Source organism: Dreissena polymorpha, chromosome 13 (genome assembly GCF_020536995.1).
Source record: "Dreissena polymorpha isolate Duluth1 chromosome 13, UMN_Dpol_1.0, whole genome shotgun sequence".
NCBI classification, from domain to species: Eukaryota; Metazoa; Mollusca; class Bivalvia; order Myida; family Dreissenidae; genus Dreissena; species Dreissena polymorpha.
The window spans coordinates 59,740,891-59,754,916 of record NC_068367.1 but is presented as its reverse complement, the minus strand read 5'-3'; the positions used below and the strand labels follow the sequence as shown (position 1 = coordinate 59,754,916).

The 14,026-nt window shown below is 32.1% G+C and overlaps 1 long non-coding RNA gene across 1 annotated transcript; it reads right to left on the bottom strand.

Moving 5' to 3' along the window:
- Nucleotides 1–9,267: 9,267 nt before the first annotated feature.
- LOC127856408 (uncharacterized) lies at nucleotides 9,268–13,466 on the bottom strand. The gene is made up of 2 exons (XR_008038017.1): nucleotides 12,835–13,466; nucleotides 9,268–11,325 (listed from the first exon to the last, which is right to left on the bottom strand). It is a non-coding gene; the product is annotated as an uncharacterized LOC127856408 (long non-coding RNA).
- Nucleotides 13,467–14,026: the final 560 nt, after the last annotated feature.

Sequence of the window (14,026 nt, the reverse complement as noted above, 5' to 3'; positions counted from 1 at the left end):
CACTGTTTAAAATGCGAATTTTATCAAGATATTGGATAGTCTTTAAAAATAGGGATATGCAATAATAGGTGTTGCTGTCGTACTAGGAATGTACAACGATGTTAATAAACAAATTCGAAATTTTAAATATACATATGTGTCATATGGTTTTGGACGCTTTAAGAAAGTTCTTAATTTATGACACTTTTAGATAAGACTGGGTACAACAAGACTTACATTACTTAATTAACACCCAACTTTCCGAAAGTTGGCTGGATTCAATTTTTTTAATGTTGATATTTGAACATGTTTAAAATCAGCATGCTAAGATGACAAAACCAAAAGTAAACCATATTATGAAAATAATCTCAATTGTGTTCGTTGAAAGACCAAATGTTAAGTAATATGTTATGAAGCTTAAGTGTATGAATAATTCTGAGATGTAGTTTCGTTATCAAATAACATTAAGTCAGTTATAAAAAGAAAATTGTCAGTTAAAGATAAATTATGTCAGAAACTTGGTTTCCATGTATTTAAATGAACAGTAAATATTATGAATATTGAAATGGTAACATGTAACACAATCAAAAGTAAATGCATTGGCAATAGCACAAGCACATAATCGCTAAGCTAAATACTGTCTCGTTATTTAAGTAGTGTACGGAATCGATTTACTATTGGTTACTTTTATTACCTAAAAGTGGTTACTTTTATTACCTAAAAGACCTGTAGGTTATGATAATAATTTCCATTATTATGGTGTCTCTAATTTTACCGTCATATTTGAAAGACTCATCGCACCGGTGAGTCATTATTCCAACTATGGCACATTCAATTTAGGTCAACCGATCAAATATAAACTAGTTTAGTAATTGATTTACAAAAAGAAACATTGAATATGGTAGGGAAGTAGTATAAATGAGTTACTCTAATTAGAGTATTTCAATATATGGTTGATCTTTCGATTGTTACGAGTCGTTCAATCAATTCAAAAACATGTTCGTTCTTATAGTGATTCCAATATTGTATATTTTCACATCCCAATCAACTAAACCATCGAGAAATAAATGTGCCTGCGCCTTAGTCGACCCTAGTTTATCAAATAAGTGATAAGAAGGAAAACATTAAAAAACAAATTACGAGTCAATTAGCATACATTAATTGGTGGATATATGGTCGTTTTGTATGTCAAAGCAAAAGATTGATTGAGTTCGTGGAATAAGAAATTTGAACAATAAAACTTGAAAATTAAACATCTTGTCTTAGACATATTGCATATTTATTGACTGGACCAGTTTGTGAAAAGTAAATAAGCTTACGTTGCAAATTAGTGTATTCGGTTGTTTTTGTTTTAATTTCTAAACGCCCATTATATGAGATAAAGAATTACGCGTGTGGTCGTAATGTACATAAGTGCACATGTTCATCTAGCCTGTGTTCTCACTTTTTAAGCTGGTTAATACTGTAGTAATATTTTGATTTTGCACTAACAAGTGCATGATACGTTAAACAAAAGTTTCTAAGCATGATTGATAATTGTTTGTTCATACTTTACTGAATATTAAGAAATGAGAAGGCCAGCAATCCAAGGAGGTAAGAATATCTTTCATTAACCCGGTATATACATAATTATGTTTAAAAGGCGATATGTTCATTGAATATTTGATAGATTTCTGACATCAACAAAACAATAACGACTTATACGAATTATGGATACAATAAGTTGCCAATACTTTCATCGATTTCCTATCATTTTTACCATTCAGGATAATCACACCATGCTGAAGTTGTGTTTATGAAAAGGATGATATTGATATTATTACTGATGCAAAGCCAGATGTTTTCGCTGCAAGATAACATGTCTCTTGTCCATCGACAGCGCAAACTACTAGCACTAGGACAAATATAATGTATATAAAACTATGCTAAGATCTGGTGACGTAACGCAAATAAATCTTTTGAGATGGTTAAATGAGATATATTAACAATGAAGCATTGGATCAAGGTTCTGCTTGGCTTGTGTTATTGATATATTAGGAAGCGATGAAATGCTCTTTATTGATATTATTTTACATAAGGCATAAAGCGGGCAACTTTCTACGATTTGATTCAATTGGATGATGTCATTCTTTTGACTAACAAATTCGTCAACAACATGTTTATAAAACATATTCAGCAGGATGAAATGATTATGTATATAACGTATCGTAACTCTGACTTCAAGTGTATTTCTGGAATAGTTCTATGCATCTTTTTTGAAAAAATATTGCACACAACTTGAAAAATAAATCAAACTATTATTTAATATTCCGCATGATTAGAGGAATTGTAGAACTTTACTAATTGATATGATCTTCTCATACAAACATGCATATATATGTAACACGTGTACGAATTGTTATTAAATGATGCTGAATCGTTAAAAGTAATATTATTGTTTTGCAAATAAACGCATTCTTTTTATGATATTCATTAACTGTTACTATTGATACGAGATTAAAGAACTCTAAACTCTTGAGAGTGTTTTATTGCCTCTTAATCTGGCCCATCAAAACGTCTTTTAGTTTTAATTTCACTGGTAATCCGATCGCTGTCGATAAATGCAAAGTTTTCGTAGCTATACAGCTATACGTGTCATCTTCGTGTACGCAACAAATTCCGGAAAAAGTTGTCAAATTGAACGCTTTTAAAGATGCATAAAGAAAGCTAGAAGGGATATGAAACATTAAAAAAAATATACAGATTCAGATGCTTCACCCTGTCGTGTTCACCTCATATAGTACCATTATGTGTGTCTAGAGATTGCTTGAACAAGTATTCTAATGCAGAATTATCAACGATATCAACGTCAGCATTTCAACATATCAATGTAATAATAGTAATAGTTAAATAAGCATAGTGCAGACCCACTGATAATCTTCTTCTTATTTAAGGATATTGAAGACGATAACGACCTCTGTAAAACACAAATAATCTTTATGGTAATTTGTTACAAGTAAACAATTTCAATCTACCTTTTAAGACGCGAACCTCGTTTGTTGTATTGTATTTGATCATGTCATCATGCTGTTTGTGCTTTCGAAATACTTTATCGTCTGGTGTTTCTAAACGTGTATCATCATTTCGAATCATTAAAACTGCTTGAATGAAAAATATAGGATCTGGCACGAGTTGTCATATCATACCATATTTTATTACACGAGTTCAGGAATTGTGTAAGTAAGCGAGCCTTTGGCGAGCTTATTAACGAATTTCATGGACGAGTTTAATAAAATATGGTATGAAATGACAACGAGTGTCAGATATTTTTATCACATGCTTTTAAATGAGCAAATAAAATAAATAAGTACGCAAACATATTGCTAAATCGCGAATGTTGTCTACATTTCGTGACGTCCTTTGACGTTGCAGCGTCATTTTATCAAAATAACAAAATGCGATTGGTCAATCGAACGAAAATAAGCCAATTAAAACGATTAAAAGTATATTACACACGTGTAAGATAAAAATATTTGTAATGGTTATATAACATGGGAAACAGGGTATGGTATGTGATAAACATGTATTTTAACAACAAACATGATTTGATTTTTAAAAAATTATTCATATATGCCTCATTAAAAACACTACATTAACTGATAATTATTTTAACCATTCTAATTATGCTCTGAAACATCACCAAAATATTAAAAAAACAAGCCACTTATTTTGTTCACTTTGATTCAAACAACATTATATATTTAACAAGATTTAGGTATATATTTATTATTTAAAGACTCAATTACAGTGATTTTCAAACGACTCACAATACAATTTTGAATCTTAGCGTATTGATATTTGGGACATCTTTTTGTTCGTTAAAATACAGTGAAAATTTTCAATTTAGGCGTACTTTTCAAGTTAATGCACCTATGATATACAGAAAATCCTATTTCATACTTATAATTACAACGCAATGTCGAACGACACAGCTTTAAATTCCGCGACAAACAATGAAGTCATTTCATTACATATAAATGTAAAGCAATGTTAAGATTTGCACTTGGCCAGTACGTGTAAACAAAGTAGTTTCGTCATGAATTATTTGGTTCATCGGGCAATACAACACAGACCAGGTGAGTGTATTATTCAATCTGAATGCAGTGTGTAAGTAACGATGCAAAATATTGTAATTATACTGTCGTAATCGAGTTCAAATTTGGTTTCTTGTTTTGTTTCATAGGAACGTGGGTTCGTTGTAGGTTTCGCGTCTAGCAAGAGGAAGGTCCCTACTTCCAGTCCTGCTCAGATCACGGTATTTTCCTGAGCAAATAATTAATCCAACGCTTGCTCCACACATGATTATAATTTGGAACATGTGAGGGCAATAAGCCAAAATGCCGTGGCTGCATACTGCGCAGAATGTAAACGGACGATTTATATCCCAGTGATCGGGTAACATGATCGGGTTGCAGATAAATCTAGTACAATAATAGACTATAAACCTATGCATTTACCTCTTTGTCTCTCTTAATATTACTGTCGAGATGATATTGTAAGACATTTGGTTAGGTCTTGAAGATGTAGATGTAAATCTAGTTTCAAAGATAAGAATAATAGGAATACCCCCGAAGGACGAACGGATGGACATAGAAAAGTTTAAACGGGCAGACAGAGCCATAGGCTATGACACAATGGGTGGAAAAACTCTTGTGAACAGTACTGAACACCTATTAGTAAACTTCTATTAATAAAGCTTTTAAATATGTGTCTTAGTATATGTGTAGTTTTGTTTAACTATTAAATTGCATTTTCATCTTTAATTAGTATTAAATGTAATTTTTAAGCAAATATAAATTTTATTTTAATTCTTAAAATATTTCCGAACTTTTAGAGATTCAAAAGGTCTAAGATTGGTTAAACAAGGTATTTTTGGGAGGAAGAAAACACTAAGGAAAGTCAATAGAGCAGTGCATTATGTTCTTTCAATTCTTTTTAGGAATGCACATAGCTAGCAACAAAAAGACAAACCTCAAAACGGTAAAAATGAGTTGTTTTTTTTTAAAGTTTGGGTATCCAGTGAACGCAAATAAATAAGTTTAAATGTAATTTGTGTACCTAAATACTGTATTGTACGCTTAACTAAATCAATATTTTTCCTCATGTCAATCATGTATCACGTATCATCAATGATAATGATACATATGCCAGCGCTGTGGCAGATGTATGTATTTTAATTCACTTTATGGAAGACATCGATACATCAACAATATAGTACACGAACCTGTTGAAAGGTTTATGTTTATACTGTAAACAATTCCGCGCTTATATTGTCAACAATTCTGTCTGAGAATTAATCAAGGTCTATCCGAAAACCTTATTTCTCTATGCATGGAACTAAATTTAAGACGTTAATTCACTTAAGAAACATTAAACATAAAACGCAACTGAAATATACCGTTTTACAATTTCTCAATTTCTAATCATATGTTTAAGCTCAAGTATTGTGAAAGTGCACATCAAGTTACAACGCATTTTTTCTTAAGATCGCATCGTTCTAGGTGCAAGGTTTGTTTTGCTATCAATCATGTTAATGTATCCATTTAGTATTATTTAGATACTATGCGAAAAATCGATCATAATTTTAAAGTATTTTTTCGCGCTTAAAACAACCAATAAATTTGAAATATGAACGATAATTTGTTACATTATTATATTTTTATATTTATGCAAATTATCTTACATAACATGTCGTATACTACGTGAGTGGAAGATTACGTGAAAGACTTATATCTAAAGGTTTTGCTCCTTTAAGCGACCCTGTCCCCAATAATTAGCCATTGTTATGGTCCTAAACCAACCGATCTTTCGTTCAGACTTGTTATGAAAATACAAACACGATCGTGTTTTATATATTGACCTTTCTTTTTATGTTTTCCATAACAATCGAATATCTACACCTTCCGAAAAGAGATAAACAATAAAAGACTCCATTCATTTACCATCCATGTGTGCATTTAATAGATAAGGTCTCTCTTGCTGCGGAACCTGACTCCAATATGCATTTGTATAATGAATGTTAAGTTATGAACGATAATAATCATACTTACCTCATGTAAAGCCGGCAAATATTGCTTAGTTTAGAATTTTCTGCAGCGGAAATAAAACTTTTTCAACACCAAGTTAAAAGCATCCGTTATGTCAACTAAAATAGTAAGTTTATAATGCCTACTTACTAAAACAATATGCAGATCATACCCCAATCAAAAGTGTGATAACTTGGAAAGACTGTCGGCCAAAAGAGAAGCAAAACACGAATAATAAGATATTTTATCAGAAGAAATATACAAAATCGAGTATTTTTAGGTTTTTTAAAAACAAAGATGGAACCGTTTGTGAAAAATTTACCCTGATAATTATTATTCCATTTGAAGAAAGAGAACTTGTTTTCTTGATGTTATATTCCTGTGTGTTGACTTTATTCAAAGGATGGCATGTCTGTTTATATTGATTTTGTGATATATTCGTGCATATATTTGTTTTAAAAAATCAATTATTTTTTTTCGAAAATATTGTATTGGTGATCAAAGTGTATTAATTTTTCTATTGTCTACTAAAAGAATAAATTCCAGCAAAAGAAATACAAATTGTGAAATACTTTTGATACGAATATATACTGAATAATATCGCTGTTATCTATGTACATTCCCATTAAAGATTTTCATGCATAGCTATCATTACTATTATCAACCATTATGAAGATATTTTAGCCGTTAAGCAGTAGAAATAAATTAATTTTTGGAAACAATATCCTTTACTCAATTACTTGTATAACTTTCATTCAATGACATTTTTATAATAGACACAATTATAATAATCCAAAAAACCTGTGATGTTAATTTGTCCAGGCTTAGTCACAGTGTTCATATACAAAATACTTAAAATAATGCATACATTTGTTGACAAAGTTTGCACTACCCCACTAAGTCAAGTGTTTATAAACTCAAGACTTGACAGAATACATACATTTGGTGACAAAATTTGCAGTAGTTTTACTTTCATTTTGGCGGAACTAAATGAGCAAAATAACACATTGATCAATTCTTTAACTTATGAAGGCATTGAACTAATAAAAACTGTTCTTTAGTAATTGAAGTACGTGATGGTTCCTGAAAATGACAGACTTTAAATAGGTAAGGATAACGGGCTTTCGCTTTTGTGCAAATGAAACTGTGAATTGTGTCGTGCAATCAGGATACAGCGGTTGCAGCAAAGAAATTGTGATCAAGACCTGCGTTTGGGAAGGAACCAATGCTATCGATGTAGCTTTATAAGCGGTATCTGTATAGGGGCGCATATAGTCACGACGAACGCTCGAACGATTTTTTCAAGAAAGTCATTCTCCACTGATTACACATAGGACATTTATAATGGAACTTGTTTTCTTCTCGAAAAATAAGTACATTAAGATCCCTTATCAATGGAACTGTATACAGTGTTCTATAAGGGTGGATAAGCAGGTCCTTCCTGTCCAATAATTTTGAGGAAAATGTTGATTTCAGTAAACGTATGACACTTACATAGCTTTACAATATCTGTGGAATTAATAACAAAATTTCAATAACCTTTTAAGGCAGCTTCCCTACCAAAGAGTCATTAGCATATTTGTTAGGTTGCTATTGTCCTCAAGATCTTTCATAGAATAATTGAAAAGATATCGTTGTTTTGTTCCTATTATTTCTGTTTCTGTCTGTGCATTCTGTTAAATGCATTAACGCATGCATTAACAAATCGTATTCACAAAGCGCATTAAAGAACAGCATCCAGCATTTACACTGTGAATCTTGTTAAATTTTATAGTATTGTAATTTTGTTGTTAATTTAAAAACTACTAATTTAGTTAAAGAATATAGTACACTAATAATTTATAATTTTGTATTTTATTAATATTCTTATGGTGCTTTTTTAATGATTAAAATTAAAAGCTCTCAACTAGAATCTTGTTATACACAACGTTTTTCCTATGATATACTTCTGCTTAGAAAGTATAATTTGGAACAGTAACTTTAGTGTTGTAAACTTAATTATTAATATATCCGTTATACATAGAGAGTTTTTATCCATACGGATTTTCTTGCTACACAAAATCGAAAGAAAACTAATCCGATGTCCATTGTAAAATATAAATAACATAACAGATGCAAGCTAAGAGCAACGAACTGTAACATTTTGTATGAAAAATATGTTGCTATATCTGAATTGTTTTAAGTTGTCTCTAAGATGAATTGCAATGATAGCTGATTCCTTATGTTTAAAGCTTGTTTTATTTTCATTTAGGAAATTGTCTGTTCAACCATTTATGTTTTTGTGCCAAGATTCATTGCGCTCTCCAATTCTACATTAAAATTTAGCCAATATGTTAAAGAATTTTAGTGAACTATCTCATCTTTTCCTTTTTAGTTAGTTATTGACGGTCAATTTTCCTATCTTTTCAAAGTTTGGTGAAATTTGAAAAGATGGCAAATGTTGGCCTACCCGAAATGGCATTTGGCAATTTTCACATAATTCAAAGACCATCTTCAACACAACAATTTTCAAAACAAAATATGGTTATAATGGAATTTATCTTCCAATAGTACCATGCAATTTGTTGAAGATGTGATGAATACTGAAGGACTAATGAAAATATTGAAATTTTGTTAAATAATGTAAGGGCCATAACATAGCATTTTCCAAAACTAATTCAGCTTATTATATATTTTAATGACGTTCTATGAAACAGAATGGAAAAAAACTTTGTCATTCAAATGACCAATATACCGCATGTTCTTCTTTAGCGTAGCCAAATTATTGATCTGTAATACATAAATGCTTTATAAAACTGTTCAAAAGTGCTTCTAACAAACGGAACATTGGACAGAAACACAGTAGGTGATTTTGTAATCAAATTCAACTGCTTTGTTAGAGAAAGAATAGTGCTTTGTTACCGTTTCAACAACTGTTTTACCTTTTTGACAACTAGTTTACCTCAAGATGCATGGTCAACGGCCTTAGTATTGAAATAGTGAAGCTGAAACATATTATACATAGTAAGATACAAAGTGCATTACAGCATTATGGCCATTTGGAAATTATTCTCACTTCCAACTATATAAAAATGAAAGCTATGAGCTCTATTTTTGTAAATTTCATGCTCATATGGGACTTTCATGGCTAAAATTCTTAATTGCTTGAGACAAAAATTGGGAAAAAATACTCACAAACTTTCTAAAATACAAGGATTGATAAATATCTCAACAAATACTGAGGAAGGTTTTCTCTTGTTTTAATAGAATACACAAAACATAAAAAACAACCAACTCATAACACACATTCGTTACGTAACATAAGTGAGCCCAGATTAGCATCCGCCCTCCGCAACTATCCGCATAAACAGCATTTTTGCTAAAAGAGACTTTCTTGAAACAAAAAATACCATAAAAGTAAAAAGTTGCGTTCTCGGTTAGCCTGTGTGGACTGCACAGGCCAATCTAGGATCATACTTTAAGCACATGTCTTACGCCCGGTTTTCTCGGACGCTCATATCAAGGTTGGCTATATACATTATATAGTTATTGTACACAGATTGTCAAACTGCATGGTAAACATCATTTTATTTGGATATCAAATTTGATGGTGATAAAATGATCAGTTTGTATACATGTTCATGAACAAAGCAATTTTGGCGACAGTTTTTTAAAAACAAAACATTTAATACAGTAATTAACACAAAAATCAACATTACAATACCAATAATTTGAGATGCCAATATTGCGAAAGTATTGCAATATATAATAGCAAAAATATCATCTATTAAGTTCTGCTGTGCATTTTACTTAACAATAATTTTTCAAGGCAGTTTAAACATTCTACTCAACCAAAAAGTCATCTTAAAAAGTCATGATAAACATAACAATTCTTACTTATCTATTAAAGTGTTCATTTGTTTTTGTTTTTAATTTAATACATGGTCTCTTAATGATATTTTTTCTAAAATGTTCTGCATACGCCGTTATATAGCAGATTACTTTTAATAAACAGCTTTAAGATAAATAATATATTTAATACAGCTTCTGTTCATGTGAAAAATGTATCTGAGGCGCTGGCGCGAGTCTACAGAAAGCACAGCATAAGTGTAGCAATGCAACCACACAGTACTCTCAGACGCTTTCTCGTACATCCTAAGGACAAGACGCTGACGGAAGAGATGTGTGGCTGTGTATACAAGATCCCGTGCAAGAATTGTGAAACTGTGTACATAGAAGAAACAGGTCGCAAACTTGGTACTCGGATGCATGAGCATAAAAAAGATGCCAAAAACAGCCCACAAGTTACACACCTCAATGGCAGCAATCAAAATAATTTAATTAAAAAAATGTGTAGATGCAGTATTATTTTGAAATATTACAAGTGGTTTCAGAAAACCTTATTTTAATATACCATTATAGTAAAAGTAATTACATTTTAGTAAGATTCGGAGTCAAATAAAACACCCAATCAGTCTCAGCGAAAGTCCCAAAACCATCACTGTCAGAATGGTCTGGTAATATCGTACTACAATTTATTACTTGTTTTTGTTTTTTCAGAAAGTGGTAAGTTACACAATGATAGCACACAAACCCAATATAACATTAAATATAGAAGAGACTTAAATAGCATAGTCTCATTGTCGTCCTCATAAAACAAAGGGTCCAAGGTTTCTGATGAACGCAGCGAAGGCAGAGCTCTTTCAAATTATTATTTAGAATCTTTGCGCTATATCATCAAATATAGAAGGGGCTAACATTACTTAGTCTCCTTTATGTCCACATAAAACAAAGGATCCAACATTTCTGATCGAAGGGAAGGCTCTTTCACGTTATTGCTTAGAATCTATTCGCTGCTGATAGGACAACCATTCTTCAACGCCTGAATGTCTAACGCTGTCGTGTTTCGACTCAAACCATCGCGAATTGTAAACTCAATGTTCACCACGTTTATTTTAAGTTCAAACTTGTCCGGCTTTAAGTCCAAATGACCGTTTGATTTTGAGCCGGAGGTCAGGTTGTTTTCCGAGGCCATACCCATGTCAGTATCCGTAGCGTCGCATTCGATGCTGCAGCAAGGTCCAACAAGAGTGTTTTTAAATGGCACAGTCAGTTCAATGTCTGTTACAGAGGATTTCCACCCTATCGTGTAACGTTTATGCGCAGAATTCAAATTACTGACTTCTGATGTTTTCGTTGCTATACTGAACGACCTGCGGGTATTCAGAAAACTCGTGCGGAATACGGCACTCGACCGTCGCATGCTTATCCTACTCCAAGACTTCTTAACCTTAGAACGAACCTTAAATATTTAAACAAAATGTGTATATGTACATGTCTATATTTTTACTTCATGCAATACACACATTTATTTATTGGAATGTACAATCAAAAGGGCAGGGATCACCATACCCCCATTCTCTATTTACTTCAATACACTAATTTATTCATTGCAATAAACATAGGTGGGACTCAAAATACCACCCTCCTTTTACTTCAATACACACAATTATTCATTGCAATTAACAATTGAAGTCTTCGGCTCAAAATACCCTTCTATTTTTCTCTTTCAAAACACACATTTATCAACGACAACCACAAGATGGCGGCAAGAAGTTATTTCTAAGGTAAATATTTTGATTTACGGCATACAGATTTTGTTTTGAAGGGGGTCTGCCAAACGTTTATGTCCTTTTCTTTCTAACCATGTATAGTGATATATTGGATCGCAGCTTAGCCACGATCAGAACGGATTTTTTTAATTGAGGAAGTTAATTAATGTGACATGATCGCATAGTATCTTTAATCCTAAGCATGCACACAATTATGCAGTTTACCTAGCATTACATAATTAACAATACTATGCCCATGTAAAATTGTAATAATTTTTAGGCTTAAAAAGGGGGTAAAAGCCATTTGGCGCTAACCTGTGACCACATGGGACTAAATTGTGCTGAGGCGGAGATGTTCACACAGTTTCACATTAAATACTAAAATAAGGGAAATTGCTTGAACTCGTGTCATCTATGTTTTCGAAAATAATTGTTTAAACTTGCCAATAAATCATTACAATACAATAATTGAATGACCTTAGCCAGTTTAATTAATGATGATTGTGTAGAAAACGTTGTCCAGACTATTCCAATGGTTTTACTATAGCCACATAATGAAAACTGTCCAACTTGATTGCGGCAATGTTTGTCCTTGGACAGGAACCTTATCTCATGTGTGAGAAAAGATCATAAGAAGAATGTTCATAGCAAGTTTCTAGAGTTTTAACTAGCTGTTTCTGACGATTCACAACACGAAGCACAACAATAGACACAGCTCACAGACTGACAACACTTTGTGTTCAGGTGAGCTAAACACACTTTTTCTTGTTTTAAAAAGGGCCCTATTTCTGAACCAAATTATGGAGCGTACATTCACATGCTGGCCAGTATGCTTTAAAAGTTTCAGCTCTCTAGAAGATATATGTTTTTGAGTTTCAAGGACACATTTTTTAGTATTTAAAAGCGCTAAAACTCACTGGTTGTGTCAAAACCTGCAAAATAAAATATAGAAATGCAAACGAAGGGTAATATGCTTGTCAAGTGTCAGCCCCTTTTTAGAAATATGCAACAAAATTAACTAGAAATGTTTGCTACCCCACTGAAATATTGCAGTGAAAATGTTACCCCACAAAAAATCCTTGTTTAATTATGCCCCACAACAGAACGACAAAAGGACAGGGCATACCATTTGCAGCCAACTAAAAGTAAGATTCAGATCGCTTCCATCTATGTGTCTGTTATCACCATAACAAAATTACATCAGATTTGGTGAAGCAGAGGAGGACAGCGATTCACAGTCCCTGGTAGGAGTTGAAGAACATCTCGATGATCAGCAGGATAAAGAAGACGGTGCCCTCGGGGTCGATGGCTTCTGCCTGCAGGGTGGCAATTATGAAATGGACCCCAAACAGCACTGTCAGCACCACCAGGCTCTTGGCCAGCGTCATAGAAGCAGCAATTTATAAGAATTAATATTGAATCTGGAGTATTTGACATAGAGATACAGGGTGTTTTTTTTGTCAAATTTGCGATTATTTTGCCCCATTTCAAATATCAAAACGTAAATAATTTTTCCCAAATGACTGCCTAAATTTTCTTTTGAAGGTTTCCAGAAATGTCTTATTTTTTGTAATTAAATGCAATATTTGGTCAATTTACATATGCAGCTTTATGGGTTGAACCTTAGAAAATACACTATTGAAAACACTTCTAAAATTTTTATGAATTTTTAGGAAAAAATAAAATCCCCATGGGACGTTACTTTCTGCCTAGCATTGATTTTCATTTCGAAAACGACTTCCTTTACAAAAAAACTTCTATTAAAGCAGAAAGTGTTGTTCCTGATTACCATGTGCAGACTGCACAGGCTTATATGAGACGGAAAATTTATTAAACCCCATTTCCTCGGATTGCGGCTCGGATGTTGAGCACATGCGCCAGTGCACCTGGTTCACATACATCTGTCGAGTTATTAATTGTTTACTGGTAGGTATTAACAATATATGTTTAACTCCAATAATTCACCTATGGCCTATGTCTGTTGGTGTTAAGCTCTTGAACAGAGTTCATCTTTGTCAACAGAAGGCGAACTATGATGATAAAGAAGAAGACATTCACCTGCAAAAAAAGTTGTGAACATGAAAGGAAACAAAAATATGAACATTATAATATATGTATGTCAATAATCAATATACATATTTATGGAGTAAAATGAACAACCATAACTTAATTAGGCAAATTTACGGTTTTTTTTTTTCTTTCCATGGTAAGATATTTAAACAATGTTTTTTCGCGTTTAAGATAATAATTTATCAGATTGCTCTTACTGAGTATATATATATATATATATATATATATATATATATATATATATATATATATATATATATATAAACCATGTTTAATGATAAATTCTAATATAATATTGAATGACAACAAATGTATTATTTC